Source organism: Schistocerca cancellata, chromosome 8 (genome assembly GCF_023864275.1).
Source record: "Schistocerca cancellata isolate TAMUIC-IGC-003103 chromosome 8, iqSchCanc2.1, whole genome shotgun sequence".
NCBI classification, from domain to species: Eukaryota; Metazoa; Arthropoda; class Insecta; order Orthoptera; family Acrididae; genus Schistocerca; species Schistocerca cancellata.
The window spans coordinates 453,957,018-453,978,975 of NC_064633.1; the positions used below are offsets into that span (position 1 = coordinate 453,957,018).

The 21,958-nt window shown below is 42.8% G+C and overlaps 1 protein-coding gene across 1 annotated transcript in view; it reads right to left on the bottom strand.

Moving 5' to 3' along the window:
• Nucleotides 1–21,958, bottom strand: part of LOC126095624 (zwei Ig domain protein zig-8-like) — a 529,063-nt gene that overhangs the window by 217,548 nt on the left and 289,557 nt on the right. The window lies entirely within an intron of this gene.

The window sequence follows — 21,958 nt, forward strand, 5'->3', positions numbered from 1 at the left end:
CGTAACGGCCGCACATTTACTTTCTTTATTAACTTCACCCGTTTTCAAAATTAATTTCCACCAATTTCATTTGCATTTTTCCATTCATTGAGATGTAACCCTTCCTCCCTCTTTACCTACAGATTGACTTCGGTGACAATTACTTCTCCCAAATTTCTATTAGGTTCACGCGGTTTACTTTTTCACTGTCAATAAGGTCGATAAATGAGGGGGAGGTTACAGAAATGTTCAAATGTGTGTGAAATCGTATGGGACTGAACTACTAAGGTCATCAGTCCCTAAGCTTACACACTACTTAATCTAAATTATCCTAAGGACAAACACACACACCCATGCCCGTAGGAGGACTCGATCCTCCGCCGGGACCAGCTGCACACTCCATGACTGCAACGCTCCAGACCGCTCGGCTTATCGCGCGCGGCAGGGAGGTTACAGCCTGCATGGCACCATTCTTCCGGTCGACGTCAAAATCAACGCCTTGGTGCATCTGTAATCTCTCTATCATCCACGTACTGCTTCCCTCGGAGTGCATCCTTCAATGGAAAATAGAGATGGAAGTCGGAAGGAGCGAGACCCCGACTGCAGGGTGGATGAGAAAGAACGATCCAATCAAGATCTGTGAGCTACTATCGCCTGCAGACTTGTGTGAAGCCTTGCGCTTTCTCAGACAGAAGATCGTCACCACGACTTTACTCACTGAGGGTGTAGCTTTGAACCGTTTTTCGGAGGAGAACTTTGCCGGAGTTACAGATGAGCGCGCCCAGCGGGTACTCGGGAGACTGGAGAGTTTTACTAGTCCTAGTTGCGATGATGACAGACACCTCGCCCTGCGACTTACCGTGCTTTCGTTTACTTCAAGGTGAACCGTGACGAAATTTCACGGTTGGTTCTCTGCGTTTCCTCCTTGTCTGTAGCGCGGTCCTTTTGAAATTCCCGCTTCGCGCTCTGCTGTTTTCTTATCCTAGCCAGAGGGAGCTATGGCTTTGCGGCGGCCGGCTGCCTGCCATGTTTCCGGGAGAGCGTCGGTCGGGAGGTGGAACTTTGATTGTGGACATCTGGGAACGTACAGGAGGCCAAGCCGTTTTGATTATGGTTTGGCGTGACTCGTGTCATGTGTGATGCAACGTTAAAGCCGTGATAGCAGCCAACGTTACTGTCTTGGTCACAGGTGGATCCAAGGAGACGAGGCCTGGTTGTCCAGTGAAACTCCTATCCTACGGATGCCATTGGACTTAAGACGTTTTGACCACTATTTGCGTCATTTGCAATCAACTGAGGCTTCAGACGTCAGCAGTAATTCGGCGAAGATTATTTGTTTCGTCGGTGTGTAAATCGTTGAACAAGTAGCAGTTTATTTAATGTTCACCTTATCCTCGTGTTCTGCGGGTGCTGCTTGCGAGTGTAGACTTGGCTCTCACCATTGTCTGTTGATTTTAAGCTCATTGTCAAATACTGAATCCAAGTAGTGACTTTTAATTAATTAGCTGGAGTTTTTCTTTCCCTTCACGACGCGTGTTAAATGGCAAAGTAGAACTGTAGACCTTAGCTTGCTACCTAATTTGCGTGGCATCAATAACAGAGCCCAACCTGTTAACTAATTAATGCTTGTGGTAAACAAAGGTATGTTATTTTAAAATATCATCTGAAATGTGCCAATGATTTATGTTGCGCTAGTTGATTCTGAGGTATGAACGGAAGTGTTGGTGTGTGTGCCGTGTAAGGGAATCCTGGTAGTTTTTATTGTTTTGGGAACTTTAATCGAGCGAGAAAACTACTGTGCTATAGTACTGCCTTGGGTTAAAGCTATATTGAGACGGTGGTATTTGTACGGAAAGCTGCAACATCATCCTGTTGATTCATGGTTGTTTTCCTCCTACTATACTACGTGTACTTATCTTCACATGTGCATAGTTTGGACTCACCCCTTCCACCGTGCATCGTTTGTTGTATGCCATGGCTGCTGTTGTCTGCATCAGCTTGATCTTCTTTATATATAATAAGATCAATCTGATGAAGGCAACAGCAGCCATCGCATACAACAAACGACGAACGGTGGAAGGCGTGAGTCCAAACTATGCACAAGGGAAAATAAGTACACGTAGTATAATAGGACAAAAAGTGAAAATAAATAGTGAGACTATGGATGAGGTAAGAATTCAGAAATTTATACCATACATATCACCTACTTTCGAAACAAATTTACATTGACTATTTGAAACTATTGAATTATTCCATTAGGTAACATGTTTATAATATATTTGTTTACATAATAACTCATAGATTACTGATGTCACATTGGTTGTCGTATGTATGGTACATTTTATAGGGCCTGAAGATGACGTTGTTACAACGTTGAAACTAGTTGTCAAAATAAAATCGACACTTTAATTACAGCTGGAGGAATATCTTCATTTTTAATATAAATTTAAACCAGCTCATGTCCCACTGTCCTCCATTTCAACTATGGATGTACGAAGATTAAATCTGGATAGGCGAACTGTGGTGAAGTGGTCGGAGGACGGGGTAGGGCAGAGGGAGCGATAGTGGGCGAGAGGGGTGGATGATTTGAACCGCAGCTCTCTCCCAAATTACCGGTACCGAAAATTAATATTCTTAGCTCCATAGCATCAGTTCCGTGGTATCACATTTCATGGCGACCGTGAGTATTACCTTGAATAACAACAAATAATCTTGAATGCGCTACATGAATCACATTCTCTGAGGCAACAGCTAGTGACGTTTCATGATACATGGATACACTGATACAAAGGCACCAATACGATACATTTTAGGTGCGTGGGCTAGGCCTGGAGATTTGAAATATTTCACATATTTTTGAATACGAATGGAGCCTTGTAATTATCCATTAAAAAGTATAACTTACCAACCAGTTAAAAACCTACATAATACCAACTTTTAAATCGCTAACTATAAAGAAAAACGCCTGACTACGCTACATTTTGTTCCTCTGCATGAGAGTTAGGGGGGAGGTGGGGGTGGTGGTTACGGCACCACCGATCTTGTCCCGAGAAATGGGCGCCCTTACACTAATAAGATTTAGTTTGTCTGTAACACTGAGACTCCATCATATCATTTGTATTATTTGGTAACGAAATGCCTGCAGCATCACAATGCCGAAGATATTTCAGACTTGGCAAGACAACCTTTATGGAGCTATTCCGTTTCTTCGATACGTTTTCACCTCTGCCTGTGCAGGCATCTGCAGAGTCGCTGTGTGGCTCTGCAGGCGAGTTCTGTTTTGTGTAAAGTTCTCGTCGCCAGTTATCCAAACAAACGGATGCGAGTCGGGCACAGTAAAACAAACTTTTGTCTGCGCCAGTGAAGACGAGAATACACAGCGTTGTACGATGTGGTGAAATGGCCGTTGCCGAGGAAAAATGAAATAAATTTCTACCCTGGGGTTTCATCGCGCAGCCAGTTGTCCTGATTGCTTGCTGTTTCGAGAGACAACCAAATGAGGTTTCTGTACATAGCATTTAATTACACGCAGGTTGAAAGTTATTCTCCAACTAACCCACCGAGCATGCTTTGCAACTGCTAAATATGTATGGGAACTGGAAATATGTCCTAATCACCTGCTCGCCCCTCTGTCCTTAACCTCGCTCTCTCTCTCTCTCCACCTCCTCCTCGACCTCTCTCTTTCCATCTCCAGCTTCTCGCTCTCTGATTACATTTCTTTCACCCCCTTTGCTGTCCATCTACTCCTCCCCGTCTGTCTTCTTGATCCTTATTTATTGTTATTGCAAATTCAGATTCCACAGTAATATTTTTATCACAAGCTGACAAGCCATAAATGAAACTTTTCTGTTTTCTGAGAAAACAGATTGCATGGCAGGAAGCAAAACAGCATATTGTCTTTTATATAATTTTTATTTAGCACACACACACACACACACACACACACATATATATATATATATATATATATATATATATATATATATATATAGAGAGAGAGAGAGAGAGAGAGAGAGAGAGAGAGAGAGAGAGAGAGAGACAGACAGAGAGAGAGGGAGAGAGAGAGACTGACTGCGAGAAAGGAAACGAGACTAAACATAAACATATCAGAGCAAAACACAGCATTTGATTTCTAGCATTCTATTGTAACAGATTTTTTGTTAATAATTTTCCCTTTTATGTACAATCCAGTATATATATTTATATATCATATTCAGAGTGTTAGAAAACGATACCGACACTTTTGAAGAGTGAGAATGGGTACCAGTGTCTGGACACGTCATCTAACGATGCTACAGTGTGTCAAAGCACCAGGCGCAGGTGCCTGCTGCTAGTTAACCACTTTGTATCCGGTCGGACTGTAGGCGGAATGTCTCGCGATGTCGTTTGTTATTTAGTGAACGCGAACGATTCCCACGATCACCAGTGGAGGGAATGGAGCTAGCGGCTGCGTAGACAACATTCATATCCTATGAATGCGGTGCTCTGTTGCGTCGGTGGTTCATGGTTTCGGACACTGGTTTCCGTCCGCAGTATATTTTTTTACCCTGAGCCCTCAAAATCTCTATTGTTTTTCGGTACACAGGAGAAAAGTGAACTGCGGACTGTCATCCACCGAAGCAAGACAGCATCACATTCATGGGAGACAACGCCTGTCTACGCAGCAGCTAGTTTCACTGAACAACAGACAACATCGCAAGACGTTCCGCCTACGGTTCAGGAGCGTACAAGGTCGCGTTTGCTGCCGAAGGGGTTGCGTAGCGGCGTGTCCCAGCGCCTGTAATTTCGACACTTTGTAGCTTCGTTGGACGACGTTACGGAAACGGGTTCCTGTCCTCAATTTGATCCTCATGACACTATCTATAACCACTCTAAGTTTTCTGTACCGTTTTATTGCATGCTGTATATTAAGCCAGTAGTTATACAGGGTGTCTCAAATCTTTTGGGTCAAATTGAAACAGGTGAGCCGGCCGGTGTGGCCGTGCGGTTCTAAGCGTGTCAGTTTGGAACCGCGTGATCGCTACGGTCGCAGGTTCAAATCGTGCCTCGGGCATGGATGTGTGTGATGTCCTTAGGTTAGTTAGGTTTAAGTAGTTCTAAGTTCTAGGGGACTGATGACCTCAGTAGTTAAGTCCCATAGTGCTCAGAGCCATTTGAATCATTTTTTTTGAAACAGGTGATAGTGGGCCCACAATCGATTATATTGAGATAAGTTACGAATGATCGGAAATGCATTTTCAATTGTGTTGTGGACATATACAGCGTAGACCGCATATGAACAACGTAGCTCATAGTAACTGTGTAAAGCGATGGTCACCAGTGCTTGTATTGCAACAGCACATGCAGTTCTGTCGCACTCTCGCAAAAATCCCGAGAATATGTTGCACACTGATACAGGCATCGGATCATAAACAGCGTACACCCCTGACCCGTGTATCACACTGGCACAGTAATCTGTGCAGCACACACACCGCTACCCCTAATGTCAGTTTTTCATTGCATCAGAGAGCTTGTGATGTGCCCATGGTGGGGTTTGTTACTGTGTACAATGAAAGACGCGTAGTCAAAGATGGAACGTTACTCGTCATGAGAGTTGGCAGACATGCATTTGACTTGCTGTGCGGCAGGAAGTAGTGCTCGTAAGGCAGATAACGCTTTCTCAGCAGGCGTCATCCTAACTGGGAAAAGTATATCTCCGTAGATACCAACTTACGAGAGACGGGATTGTTCACGTCACAGAAAGCCCATCGAGGTTTCCGCCAAAGACACGTCCGGGTATAAGACTTTAATGTGAAGGTCTGGGATCGCGTGCCCGACCACCCAGCAATAAGCACCTGTCAACCTGCCCGTGAAACGCACACCTTGAAGAATACAATGTGGAGAGAACTAGCCAATAACGTATTACACACCTACAATGTAGAACGTGTGCAAACACTGGGAAAAACTGATTTTGAGCCGCGCGTTGACTTCTGTCGATGGATTATCCGCCACAGTGGTGTAGTGCCAAACTTCGTACTGTTTCTGTTGTTCATGGGCGAGGCCTCGTTCACCCATGATGGCGTTTTCAAAAGCCGCAACAGTCATGTCTGGAGTGAGGAAAAATGCCACGCCACCCAAATTGGTGGCCATCAGCAACGATTCTGTCAACAAATGGGCGGATATTGTGTAATAGGACCTTGTGTACTGCCTCCCCATTTGAATGATCCACGGTACCTGGTGATCCTGCGAGATGTGCTACCACAGTTCTTGGAGGGTGTACCCATTGTGGTCGGCGAAAGGATCTGCTTTCAACATATCGGAGCACCAGCCCACTTAGACGTAAATATCCGCTACCATTTGAGGAACACATAACCTTATTTTTGGATTGGATTGGGAGGTCCTGTCTCATGGCCAAGGATGTTCGCCAAATCTCACACCTCTAGCCTTTTTCCTTTGCGGTTACACCAAGACGTTGGTGAGTGAAAACCCCGTAAGTACAGATGAAGACCTGCTTACTAGGATCAAAGCTGTCTGTCTCGTGGCACAATAGACGCCAGTCATCTTTGAGAGGGTCCGGCAGAATTTCATGCACCATTGCCATGTCTGCATTGAGACTGGCGATCGTCACTTTGAACAATGAGCTACGTTGTGTATGTCCACAACACAATAATCAAGGGTTTCCGTTCATTGGTTTCCTATTTCAAAATAATCGGTTGTGGACCCACTGTCAGTTCGATTAGTTTGACCCAAAAAGTTTAGACAAGCCTTATATAAACACGCACGTATTCGAATGCAGCGTAGTGTCAAAATTTGGGAGTAAATGGTGCAGTAAATCAGGAGATTTAAGATTTGGAACAAATGAACATTTTCTTTTTTATTAATGTGGAATCATGTACATGTGCTTAGGGATTCAGAAAAGAAGTTACACATGCTGTCCCACGCTCGACCATTGCTCAATAGGAATAACGCACTCTCAGAAAAGAGTACATGTTCCAGGTTTTCTGCAGACACAGTCTATTACAGTATTGATGACACGTGCGTCACAGGATGCGAGTGATGTGCCTGTCAACTGAGAACGTATTCTGAAGTTGTAGTACGCGTGACGGTTCGATCCTTGTGGGCAAAAGGTGTAATGTCACCGTGAAATTCTTGTGGTATTTGACCAAATTCAGCGTCTTCTCCAGCCGTAGTGAAATGGAGCCAACTGTTTAAGCAAACCCAACGGACGTAGATGATGCTGATCGGTAATTCCAGAACGGCAGAAACGCCATAGGGCGGGGAACGAGAGGAAAGATTCCCCAACGATGAAGTCGTTCACATGGTGGTTCTCGAATTGGCCCGTAACCAAGGAATGAATTTCTATAGTCGAGTAATTGAACCATGAACCATTGACAGAACGTTCCAAATGTGACTACACGTCACACATCCGTGTCACTTTGAGGAGTAGGACAAGAATAAATACGTCATTTGGCCTACCATAATAACTTGTAACTTACTTTTTAGCATTTACTTCTTAATAACACGAAAAAAATTGTTCAAAGGAATCTGAGTTATCACTGGAGGCATTTACATTGCCTGATCTGCATACAAGAAAATTTGTATAGAAATTGCTTTAGCTTTAAAATCCAGCAAAACTTCTAATACCTGAAGGATTATGCGGCATATGAGCTACAACTTTCAGTTGCAGCTTCCATCAGCATGTCTTTAAATCCTCTATATTGTAAGAAATGATTATGACTGAAATACTAAAGATAAACAGAGTTTTTTCTGTGTTATTGTCGTAGTAAAAATATTAGCAGGATATAAAAAACTCTCATACTTAAGCAATTTTTATCAAGTACTTCGATAACCCTCGACGGTATGATACATATGCATCTGACTGTCTTGCATCAAATAATCAGTAAAAACCGATCTTTGTCTGGATACTATGTCATTTACATCAGATTTCTGATCTTTAATTGTTAGAAATAACTTTCTCTACGCCACTGAGTTTTAGCAAACCATACTGCTTCAGGTTACTTTTCCGTCAGTAAATACAGTACAACTGATGAACTTCCAAACCATAATGACAGACAATAATTCATACATATTAAATCTCCTGAGCTAACACAGAACTGGGAAAAATATTCCATGTGTAGTTAACTAGCCATAGTACGTAATACAGGACACTTAGATACTAAAAGTTCACCAGCTGCAACCAACAGCTTTTAAATACGAAATTTTTGTATGCTCCTTGTCCATAATCCCTTCCTCTTAGCCCTGGAAAGACTCTATTGTTTCGCTGTCGCGCTAGAACACTCAGTACGAACTGTCTGATTGTTATTAACTCTACGAAGTAATGTGTTGTGTGGTGATACTTTGTTTTACATTCGAAGAATGTTTATAGGTTTAATTTCTTCGATACCAGTCATCACTGATAACTGCATTTTGAAATTTCAGCTCGCCCCTTTTGGAGCTCCCTTCGTGTTGTTTTGGTGCTGAAGAGGATCGCGAGTGCGATACACATTTCGGCAGTGATTTGCGCAGCTGTCGTCCTATTACATTCAACCTTTGCCAATGACCGACCGCCACCATCACTCAACACACACTTTCGTCCTTGTTGTGACTAGGCAGATGATGTGTATTAAGCATAAGCCATCGATACGATTGCTCGTGAAACTCCAAACGCTTTGACTGCTTTGGATATGGGAGGAAACACTGCACAAGCACCAAGAACCTGGCCACGTCCGAGCTCACTTAGCTCTGACGTAACACACTCACTTCTACAATGAATACTGTCCTGACCAAGGCTGACACTTGCAAACGCACTGAGGATATCGCACTGGTGCTCTTTGTGGTCAAATACAGTACAAAAGTGTAACACGTGATATTGGTTAGAACTTCGTTTATGCTCGTGTATGCATTTCTCGCGGTGATCTCATATTTCTGTCCTACACTTCTAATTAATAAAGTTATATCAAACATCTCCGTATAATTAGTGATATATAGTATCACATTGTGTGCTGCATTTAAACAAAAGGGAGGATCACTGAATTTTGAATGTCATCTTAAACCTAACGAATAAAGTCAAGTGTCATTTATTTATGAAGTCTTTTAGCAATGTATTAAAAGATGTAGTAGGACAGTTTCAAAATTATTTTTTAATGTGATCACACAATCCAGCGGTAATTTGTTCTACCATAGCGGAGTGGTGTACCAGCTGCGTCATTCTACTCGCCTCAGCACCTTTAAAATTTTCCCATCAGTTATGGAAGGCGAACAAAGATAGTTCAAATGGCTCTAAGCACTATGGGACTTACATCTGAAGTTATCAGTCCCATAGACTTAGAACTACTTAAACCTAACTAACCTAAGGACGTCACACACATCCATGCTCAAGGCAGGATTCGAACCTGCGACCGTAGCAGCAGCGCGGTTCAAGACTGAAGCGCCTAGAACCGCTCGGTCACAAAGGTCGGCGCAGGTGAACATGTTCTCGTTCTTTTTAACATGCAGCTCATCTCTTACTCCCACAATCTCCCTTAACTGTAACTCCCTCACGCCCACAACTCCATCGCTGTAAGTCGCTCATACCTATCCCATAAGTTCATTCTCCCTGTCATTTAATCCAATTCATTGTCATTACCTCTCTCTGTCACTGTCTCCTGTCTCAAAGGCTCAGTCACCGTCGCTCTGTCCTATTAACACAGTCTCCGATCTCTGTCACTCTCTCGCTCTTGCTCTCTTTTACCGCTACTTTTTCCTTCATTCCTTTCCATTGTAACAGACTGTACACACTGTCACTATCCCTCTCTTCATCGTTGTCATGGTCATAGGCTCTGTCTTTCATTATTACTGCCTCTCATCAGCTTCCACTTTCTACTTCTCTGTATTCCTTTCCCAACTGCACTGTCTGCTTCGTCCTTTCCCTATAGCTGTTCTATCACTGTGTCCTTCTCTTTCTATCACACTCTCATTGTCGCCATCATATATGACCATCGCTGGCTGCTGTCTTTATTACTTTTCCATCTTTTCCCCACTGCTTCTATTTCCTTCTCTCACAGCGTAATAAAGCACGAATTTGTTCCCATGCCGAAATTTTTGGGAATTTTTTTAAAGGTTTTGAGGAATGTAGGAGCCATTTTTGAGATAGAGCCTTTTAAACAGTAGCAGATTCGTCTTTTATCTGCTCCGATAGGAGCACTTTTCCGCTGGTTCCAGTGTTCTCCCTGCTACCCGCGGGACATGTCACTTATATGAAACGGACTTTATATGTCAGCAAAATTTTGTTAGTTTACTCACGTAAAATTGAAATCACGCAATACTAATTTTACATCCCAGACTTGATTTTACGTGGACAAGAATTTTGCATGTGCTTCATTGGTAGAACACTGGGCTTCCAGAATCCTTCTGAAGATAATGGAGACACTTTACACCATATTTCTTCGTGACACATTACTTTATACACTATGGTTACGAGTTATACCGGATTTATGTGCGTATTTTACATGTACAAGTAGGGTAAATTTTAACCGCCTTATCTCGGAAACGGTTAAAGATATCAAGAAAGTTTTCAAAGCTTTACGAGACAGGGTCTTCGGAGCACAGCGTAAAAATTTCAGCGATTTGCTGTGAGTAGCCGTCTTGGAATCCGCGAATGGGAACTAGTACTGGAAAACCATATTTTGCGGTGTTTCTCGATAACGGATAAGGATTTTTGAAAACGGGAAGATATCGCTTCTAGACAAATTCCTTTAGAACAAATCTCAAAATATGAGCAATTTTCTGCTGTTAGTGATCCAAATATCCACCGATTTCTGTGAGAAAATGGTGAAAAACGCTTTTTTCGAGTTTTCTCGGGAACCACCTACGAATTAAATCATGTCTCAATAAGCCTCTAATGGCGCATTACAGACCACATCAAATACAAAAAGATTTAACCGATTTGCTCCATTAACTTAACTTGGGGGAAATGTATAATATTGAAGAAAAATACTATAGAATAGTTATCGTAAGATTACCCTTTAATGGGTATGCAAATGGTCCCTAGCCCAAGGGATACTCAAACAATAGACACTACCCTTCTGTCACCAATAGACCCAGAAGTATGAGGCCCGGAAAAATCGCGTTTTTATGCACGCATTTGGGAATGTATTGGTTGAGCATGCTGTCACATGTGCACTGGTTAGAGTGATGCGTTTGTGTCAGTCTCGATATGTTCACATAGCGTGTGGTCAAGACAACGAAAATCATATTTTAGTTTAGTTTACACCATAAGTCGTTCTTATTATTTGATCAATAATACTTGCAAAATGTGAAAGTCGGGACGTGTGTGAAAGATGTCACTACCGACCGTTATGTTTAAAATAATGATGACAATGCTGTTGTCGTTTGTTCAGTTATGTTGGGTAAAAGGCTGCACTGTTTTTCTTACACGTCGCAGCAGCTACAAGGGCTGAAAGAAAACGAAATGAGTGCCTTGCCCAGCAAATTGCAGCCCCTTGCAAACAGGAGCGTGTTAAAGCTCATCTCCACAGCGAGCGCGTCAGGAGACGGGAAATGTAAAGCTCCGGGATAATGAGAGCATCAGAGAAGAGCGAGAGAGAGAGAGAGAGAGAGAGAGAGAGCGTGAGAGAAAGAGAGGACGAAAGGGAGCGCGTTATAATGCAGCAGAACCGTCAGTCACGCGTGCGCGCGCAGCTCCCGGCTAGCCGTGGGCTTGTTTCATTCTAATTCCGGGCAAGTGAAAGCCCTTGAACCGGACGTAATAACCACTTGCCATTAACTGAACACTCGCCGCAGAAAACTCAACGAGATCAAAGCTCTGAGGGCAGCGTCAATAAACTGCGCTGTCCCATTGTTCCCTCGGCGGTCTGGCCGCTTTAAACAGAACAGAATCCAGCGAGCGGTCCAGCGAGATGGACGCCGCTTTGAAACTCGCCGACCGCACACGCAGTGCAGGGCGCAGCGGCACTATCACCAGGTGGCAGACAGGCGCAACGATCGGCACAGCAATTATCGACTGTTTGAAACGTAGAGATTTTATCCACTTTGAAAAGAATCTAGTCCGTGATATGTGAAAATTACTTACGAAGAATGCGTCTGTGATTCATTAAAAAAAATAAAACTTACTGATGGATCAAAACTGCCGGACTGGGACACAAACCCAGGACCTTACATGGTTTGGATGATGATTATAATAACTCAGCTATCTACGTATTTTATTCCTCACTAAATACCAGCAACGCTTCCCAGATCACCGATCGTCAGACAATCTGGTCCTCGTCCCAGTCACGAGATACGAGTTATGTTGCTGTCTGGGCAGCCTAAGCAGGCTTAGTGCTTCCTAACATTCGTAAAGCCTTCAACACGTTGCCTCTTCGCCCCATTGCCAACAGAACAGGCGTGTACTGTTCGCTATTTAAGTAATGCTTCGTTACGTATCGCTAGGCATGTGACTGGAATGAAATACGCTGTTGCATTTTTCCGGCGATCGAGGTGTAGTTTTCTCCAAATTTACCTAAATCACTGACGGTAAGCGCCTAATGAGGACACAGGCAATTTCCTTTCCCATCCTCCTCGTAATCCGTTTTTGTACTCCGTCTCTGATTATCCTGTTGACAACGGGACAAACTCTAATCCTTCTCCCTTCTGGAATGACTGTATCACTAACGACGATTTGCAGTAGGGTTTTAGAACATATACTGTATTCGAACATTATGAAGAACCTCGAAGAAAACGATTTATTTACATATAGTTAGCACGGATTCTTGTAAAACCCAACTAGCTCTTTATACTCATGAAGTAATAAGTGCTATCGACAGGGGATTTCAAATTGATTCCATATTTTTAGAATTCCAGAAGGCTTTGGATACCGTTCCTCACAAGCATCTTCTATCAAACTGCGTGCCTACGGAGTATCGCCTAAGTTATGCGACTGGATTCGTGATATCCTGGCAGAAAGGACACAGTTCGTAGCAATAGACGGAATGTCATCGAGTAAAACAGAAGTAATATCTGGCGTTCCCCAAGGAAGAGTTATAGGCCCTCTATTGTCCCTGATCTACATTAATGACATAGGAGACAATCTGAGTAGCCGTATTAGATTGTTTTCAAATGATGCTGTCATTTACCGTCGTGTAAAGTCCTCAGACGATCAAACCGACTTGCAAAATTATTTAGATAAGATATCTGTATGCTGCGAAAAGTGGCAATTGCCCCTGAATAAAGAAAAGTACGGAGTCATTCACATGAGTACCAAAAGAAATCAGCTAAATTTCGATTACGCAATGTTGTTGTTGTTGTGGTCTTCAGTCCTAAGACTGGTTTGATGCAGCTTCTTCCATTCTAATATATCCTGTGCAAGCATCTTCATCTCCCAGCACCTACTGCAGCCTACATCCTTCTGAATGTGCTTAGTGTATTCATCTCTTGGTCTCCCTCTACGATTTTTACCTTCCCCGCCGCCCTCCAATACTAAATTGCTGATCCCTCGACGTCTCAGAACATGTCCTACAACCGATCCCTTCTTCTAGTCAAGTTGTGCCACAAGCTCCTCTTCTTCCCTATTATATTCAATACCTCCTCATTAGTTATGTGCTCTATCCATCTAATCTTCAGCATTCTTCTGTAGCACCGCATTTCGAAAGCTTCTATTCTGTTCTTGTCTAAACTATTTATCGTCCACATTTCACTTCCTGACATTTAAATCTTTACTCGATGTTAACAAATTTTTCTTCTTCAGAAACGCTTTCCTTGCCATTGCCAGTCTACATTTTATATCCTCTCTACTTCAACCATCATCAGTTATTTTGCTTCCCAAATAGCAAAACTCCTTTACTACTTTAAGTGTCTCATTTCCTAATCTAATTCCCTCAGCATCACCCGACTTAATTCGAGTACATTCCATTTTCCTCGTTTTGCTTTCGTTGATGTTCATCTTATACCCTGCTTTCAAGACACTGTCCATTCCGTTCAACTGCTCTTCCAAGTCCTTTGCTGTCTCTGACAGAATTACAATGTCATCGGCGAACCTCGAAGTTTTTATTTTGTCTCCATGGATTTTAATAGCTACTCCGAACTTTTCGTTTGTTTCCTTTATTGCTTGCTCAATATACAGATTGAATAGCATCGGGGAAAGGCTACAACCCTGTCTCACTCCCTTCCCAACCACTGCTTCTCTTTCATACCCGCGACGCTTATAACTGCCAGCTGCTTTCTGTACAAATTGTAAATAGCCTTTCGCTCCCTGTATTTTACCCCTGCCACCTTCAGAATTTGAAAGAGAGTATTCCAATCAACATTGTCAAAATCTTTCTCTAAGTCCATAAATGCTAGAAACCTAGGTTTGCCTTTCCTTAATCTTTCTTCTAAGATAAGTCGTAGGGTCAGTATTGCCTCACGTGTTCCAACATTTCTACGGAATCCAAACTGATCTTCCCCGAGGTCAGCTTCTATCAGTTTTTCCATTCGTCTGTAAAGAATTAGCGTTAGTATTTTCAGCTGTGATTTATTAAACTGATAGTTCGGTAATTTTCACATTTCTCAACACCTGCTTTCTTTGGGTTTGGAATTATTATATTCTTCTTGAAGTCTGAGGGTATTTCGCCTGTCTCATACATCTTGCTCACCAGATGGTAGAGTTTTTTCGGGACTGGCTCTCCCAAGGCTGTCAGTAGTTCTAATGGAATGTTGTCTACTCCGGGGGCCTTGTTTCAGCTTAGGTCTTTCAGTGCTGTGTCAAACTCTCCACGCAGTATCATATCTCCCATTCATTCTCATCTATGTCCTCTTCCATTCCCATAATATTGTCCTCAAGTACATCGCCCTTGTATAGACTCTCTATATACTCCTTCCATCTTTGTGCCTTCCCTTCTTTGCTTAGAACTGGGTTTCCATCAAAGCTCTTGATGTTCATGCAAGTGGTTCTCCTTTGTCCAAAGGTTTCTTTAATTTTCCTGTAGGCAGTATCTATCTTACTATTTTACCTCCGGAATATTTTACCCAAGAGGACGCCATCATCATTTAATCATACAGTAAAGCTGCATGCCCTCGGGAAAAATTACGCGATAAGTCACACAAATCTGAGGGCTGTAAATTCAACTAAATACTTAGGGATTACAATTGCAAATAACCTAAATTGGAGCGATCACATAGATAATATTGTGGAGAGCAAACCAAAGACCACTTAGAAGGTGCAACGGGTCTACCAAAGACTGCTTACACTACGCTTGTCCGCCCTATTCTGGAGTATCGCTGTGCGGTGTGGGATCCGCATCAGGTGGGACAGACGGATGACATCGAAAAAGTACAAAGAAGGGCAGCTCGTTTTCTATTATCGCGAAATAGTGGAGATAGTGTCACAGATATGATGCGTGATTTGGAGTGGCAATCATTAAAACAGAGGCGTTTTTCGTTGCGACGGGATCTTCCCATGAAATTTCAATCACCAGTTTTCTCCTTCGATTGCGAAAACATTCTATTGGCACCCACCTACATATGGAGAAATGATCATCACAATGAAATAAGAGAAATCAGGCTCGCACGGAAAAAATTAAGTGCTCGTTCGAGAGTGGAACGGTAGAGAGACAGCAAGAAGTTGGTTCATTGAACTCTCTGTCAGGCACTTTATTGTGAATAGCAGAGTAATCACGCAGATGTAGATGTAGAGCACTGTGTGTGTACACTTACTTGAACATCTTCGCGCTGGCTGTAACGTTGAGATTCACATTATCCATACATCTTATAAAAACAGGGCTGCGTTTATGAATTCAGGTAACAAAAGTCATGTGATACCCCCTAATATCATGACGGACCTTGTTTTGCACGGAGTAGTGCAACAACTCGACGTGGTATAATGATGCCGCTGAAGTCCCCTGCAGCAATACTGACCCGTGTTGTCTCTGTAGCCGTTTGTAAATGCGAATGAGTTGTCGGTGCAGACTTTTGTGCACGAACTTTCCTCTCGATAATGTCGCATAAATATTCGATGGCATTCATGTCGACCGATCTGGGTCGCCAAATCATCTTCTCCAATTGTCTCGAAATATCTTCAAAACAGTCACCAACAATTGTGGACCGTTGACATGGCGCATTGTCATCCATAAATATTCCATCGTTGTTTGGTAGCATGAAGGCCATGAATAACCTTTTCCAGTCAATCACCGTTTCTGTTGCACCAGAGGGCACTGCCAGTTCCTTGTAAACACAGCCCACTCTGTCACGGAGCCGCTACCAGCTCGCACAGTGCCTCGTTGACAACTTCGGTTCATGCCATCGTGGCGTCTGCATCACACTTTAACAGTACCATCAGCTCTTACCGTAGGAGATCGGGAGTCACGTGACCAGGCTACGGTTTTTTAGTCCTCTAGGGTCCAATCGAGATGGTCGCGAGTTCAGGAGAGGCGCTGCAGGTGATCTGCTGTTGGTGGCCAAATTTCGACGCACTTTTCTAACGGACACATTCTTCGTACGTCAGACATTGATCTCTGCAATTATTTCACGCAGTCTTGCTTGTCTGTCAGCACTGAAAACTCTATGCAGACACCGCTGCTCTCGGTCGTTAAGTGAAGACCGTCGCCCACTACATTTTCCGTGGTGAGGCGACACGTCTGAAATGTGGTATTCGGAGCGCATTGTTGACACTGTGGATCTCGGAATACCGAATTCCCTAATGATTTCCGAAATGGAATGTCCCATCTAGCTTTAACCACCCATCTGCAATCGAGGTCCGTTAATTCGCGTCGTGCGACTGTAGTTACGTCGGGAACCTCTTCACAGCAGTCACCTAAGTACAAATGACAGCACCGCCGATGCACTGTGTTTTTATAACCTGCGTACGCGATACTGTCGCTATCTGTATATGTGCATATCGCTATCCCATGACTTTTGTCACCACAGTATATGTGTGTATGTACGTATGTTCCTTTTCTCCTTCTAAATCAATGAACCGATTTCGATAAAAACTTGGTATACATATCACTTACTGTCAAAGATAATCGCTTACTACATTTTCGCCTTCCATGCAGTAAAACTGCCGCATTAGGCACGACGTTTTAATTTATTACTCCTTTACCACTAACATTATTGACGGCACGTTATGTAAACAGCATTAACCTCTACCACTGAACGTAACTGTAAAATTGTATCATTGTACGGATCTGTGGTTTCTAGGGGAAACCTCGGAATAATGAGCTGTTCTTAAATAAACCTGAATTAGCTGATGCTGCTGTGGACCGACCACGCTGTTCTCATAGGTGAGTGTTAACCACAGGAAGGCCGGTGTTTCTTAGCTTCTTTTGAGACATTCTGAAATTGTTGGTAGGATGCAAAATGTGGCTTTTATGCAATGTTTCGTGTGATTTTTTATTATATGTTACGCTGCTGTAACTCTACGAGCAAGCAGGAACGGGAGGGCACCTTCTCCAGAACTAACAGTTGAGGAGGATGTGTGGGAAAGGTAAGATAATATGCCGCACTGTGCTGAAGCGTCGACAGAGAGTTGGAAGTCATTTGTTACATTTGGCGTCAATACGAACAAACGTTAGTATTAATATCTAATAGAGAAGTGTTTACACACTGCTCTTAAAGTACTGAATACCTATGCCACACTTACACAAAGGGTGGTCGGGAAGAGTCTGAAAAACTTGGAAGGTTATGGCACAGCAGGTTATGCTGAGAAATAAGTTTTAAGAAAATAATTCGATACGTTGTGCCATTTTCGAGTTAATTAGATTATAAGTTAGCCCATTATGCTTACTACCACCCCACTCCTCCCCTCTTTTTTTTTTTTTTTTTTTTTTTTGAAGTCAGCATTTATACGTCTCATCCTCGTAAAGTGAATACAGAAATATGTTTTTGCACTGTCTTCTAATTCTCTATATTTCAGAAACCTCAGAATTCCACTAAAATTGGAGACTTTTATGTACAAGTTTATCAAAAACCTACGACGAGGACAGAAGGCAGCCCTCTCCATCCATCTACATAAATTTCCTGCGTTTCCTGTCCAATCTAACCCAAGTCGGAGACTCCACTGCCGGAAAGTCCAAACCTTAACCAGCATTCCAGTCGACCTCACAAGAGATGTGTTTCTCATCGTGGAACATAGAAGTAGTTTCATAGGAGACGTGGTTCGTGCACACTTCGAAACAGGCTGGTGCATCACACGGAACGTGCTCAGCATCATGATTCGCGGCTACAGACTTCTCCATCGGCGGTTGTCGGTTGTATCTTTGTCGCAAAGCATGCGGTCTGTTTTTGAAAATGGACACACACAAAATAGCTACTCTGTCTGTATTAAACAGGTAGTTCTCCGTTGTCCATATGTTAGACATGTAGTTTTGCCTTTATTTTACATATATACAAAAAAATTAAAACTCATGAACATGACACGAGGCAAAAAGTAAGGTACCATGTCTGGTCAAAATGGTTCAAATGGCTGTGGTCATCAGTCCCCTAGAACTTAGAACTACTTAAACCTACCCAACCTCATCCATGCCCGAGGCAGGATTCGAACCTGCGGCCATAGCAGTCGCGCGGTTCCGGACTGAGCGCCTAGAACCGCTAGACCATCGCGGCCAGCATGTGTGGTCAGTAACGGCATCAGTTTTAAATTTTCCACTAGAAATAGAGCGATACAAATTTATAACAGTTACCAAAGAAAGGGTCTCTTTTATACGCATAACATCGAACACTACAGAACATTCTTCTATTAAATTAATAACAAAGACCCAAAAAATTTAAAAACGCATAGGTGAGTAAAAGAAATATTTGGAGGTAGCCGAGACGCGGATCACCTTTATTTGAGTTCCACAACTCCGCACCTCTTTCGATCAACTGGTGTTGCGTATGTCTTTGTCGTTACGGTATCCTGAAAGTTTTAACCACCGATACGCCATTAACTATTCCATTATTACAAATTGTTTGAAAATAAATCTTCGAAGCGTCGTTGCCTTGAAATGGCATACTTTCATAATTCGCAAGTTATAAAACGAAAACGACCAAATATGAAAACCCATTAACCGTCAATATGATATTTCTTCTAACTCTACTGCAACAAATAGCATAAGAAACGACGCGTTTTGGAGACAGCCTAAACATTCGGGTTCTTTGGAACAGCGTGTATTCATAACATAAATGCTACGTAATACAGACTTCACCTGCCAATGTTGTAATCCAGTGTGGCGACTCCCAAGTTCTACTTCTGACGTAGAACACAGTCTAGCATCTCACTGCCCGAATCAAAAATTTGATTTGTTTTACAAGGTGTGGCTATAAAATTTAGATACTATTGTTGTAATACACTTTATTTCACAAATATACATTTGCACTTATTGTCACCCCCAAATATACTCCCCTCCTCTATCCCTACAAGGCTCCAAGCGAATTTTCCATTGATAGCATCAGTGCTGTAAGTCTTCATCTGTGAGCTCCTTGGTGACGTGTGTCGCTTTTTCTTTCACAGCTTAAGTGGCCGGAAATCTTATTCTGTTCAGTGCAGATTTGACCTTGGGGAATAAATAATAGGGAATTTGTGCTATGTCAGCCGAATAATGAGCGTGATGTAACACTGGAATCCTGTACGTCGCTAGAAGCCTCTTAACGGATAGTGAGGTATGAGCCGGTGTGTTGTCTTCATGCAGATACCGTAACTTGCTCTCCCATAATACGCGTTCTTTTATTCTTATTTTCGCACGGAGTTGAGCAAGAACCTCAATTTAGTAATTTTGATTAATCGTGTCACCTCCAGGAACCCAGTAAAGATACATAGTTCCATGAACATCTAAAGATCATCGCTTTGAATCTTGATTTGCTCATTCGAGCTTTTTTCTTCTCGGTGAAATTCTGCTCTTCCACTACATGGATTTGTGCTTGCTTTCTGAGTTACAAGTGAAATCATATATTCTTCTCATGTCACCACTCCTTACAAGAAATTAGGAACATTTTTAAAGGTATCCAAAGTGTCAATACAAACAGTTTAAGAGCTTCTTTTTGTTAGATAGTGAGATTTTTCGACGTCAGTTCAGCACACACATTTCCCACGTTATTAAAATTTATCTTACGCATTGTTTATCAGTTACTACAGCTCTGACCGATCGTCATAACACCATATTACCTACTTTCTCGATATTTTCATCCATTTTTTGTATTGAAGGCCGCCCTGGGTGTGAGTTATCTTCAACGTCTTCTCGGCCATCCTGGAAACGCTTGAGCCACTCGAAAACTCACGTGAATGAATAAACAGTCTTTTCCGTACGCTTATTTTACTATAAGATAGGTTTCATTAGTAGATTTTCTATGTTTCATGCGGTACTTCATTACAATTCGTTGCTGTCTCATAAGGCTCATCATCTTTCATGAAAAACAAAATAACAGGTCTTACACAAATGAAGACCACGGCCAGTTTGATTTGTCTACAAGCACCAGATGTACAGCATTCGACTGAGAAACCTTCACGCTTTGCAGATATTGGACGTTTATCTTTGGCGCAATATAAACGTATGATTCCGTGGCTATTGTCACAGTCAATAAATTTTTTCTGGGTTTGTAACCGCATTGTCAATATGTAAAAAATACCGACGTTTCGGTTACTGTTCTAAGTGACCTTCTTCAGGATGTTTTTGCTGACTGCTGAATGAGAAAACTTTGTTTCTTATATATCTGCACACATGGCTGTTATCTAATTATGATAGAGCGTTAAGGCTGAAGGGGAGAGATGTTAGAAGTTCTTTATTGGTGTTTTTCATTATTTATTTCCATTGGTGGAAACCCGACGTTTTGATTAGTGTTTGCATTATTGCAACACCACGTCAGAACTGCTGCCTGGTTTCCCATTCGTCGACTTCCACCAGCCACTAGCAGTAATGCAAACAATAATCAAAACTTTAGGTCTCCACCAATGAAAAGGACTAATAAACACACTAGTAAAGAACTTCCATTATCCCTCCCCTTCATCCTTAACAGCCTATCAGAATTGGATAACAGCAACGTCTGCAGTTTTACATATAGACAATGCGGTCACAAACCCAGAGAAATTTTATTGACTGTGAAATACCACGTGTTGACGTCACGGAACATGAAAAGCTTCTCGTCCACGAGCGCTTCCGCGTTCCGTGTGAGGACCAATTATTCTTAGCCAATCACCAGTTCTGAGCTTTAATACGCCACTGACTGAGAGATGAGCGCCGTGCTCCCAGTCGCAGCCACCCTTCGCTACTGATATGCGGCGATCTCAGCAGCATTAGCTGCTTACGCTTCCAGTTTCTCATGTGTTCGTTCAGCAACACGTCATCGCTGTCATCATGAACAGGAGGGACGCTACGCAACTAGGTTGTCGCCTGATTTACGAACAATGAGTGACTGAGAAGTGGGAGATTCAGAGACTCAACTCTTGCGCACCAAAAATTGTTGCCACATGTTAAAACCACGCACAAGGCTAGGGTAGAATAAACTCTTGTGCGACGCAGTGTGCGCTCTGTATGAAGCCACGGTCTCAGCAATCGCGGGTGGTTATAGCCCGGTGGCTGCAGACACGAGAGGCTGGTGTCTACCCGGTAACGCCAGTAAGCACTCACCTGGCTCTGCGCAGTCTTTTACGGCCGTGTGCGACGCGCCATTTTACGACTAAATTCCACTTTGCTTTTACGGTGCCGATGTACAAATGCTGTGCCAGCAGCAGCTGTTTGCGTGAGGAGGGCGCACGGCCAGTAGCTCCCTCCGTTGCATACGGCGTGTTCTACGTAGCAGGTTCGCGAAGAAGCCAAGGTAGTCCTCTGTACATAGGTCAAAGTGAGAAACAGTGAAGTGAGAAACAGCTGTGAAATCTTTGACATTAGAAACAGCTGAACAGACACTATTATAGCCCGAGGGACTCATGTCCACAACGAATTTTCACTCTACAGTGTGTAAGTAGGCAGTTTATGTTTTCTTTATGTAAGTAGGCTGTTTATTTCTTATTGGCAACGTTACGTAGCGCTCTATATGAAAATCACTGGCTGTGCTGTGTGCAGTCTGTGGCTAGTTT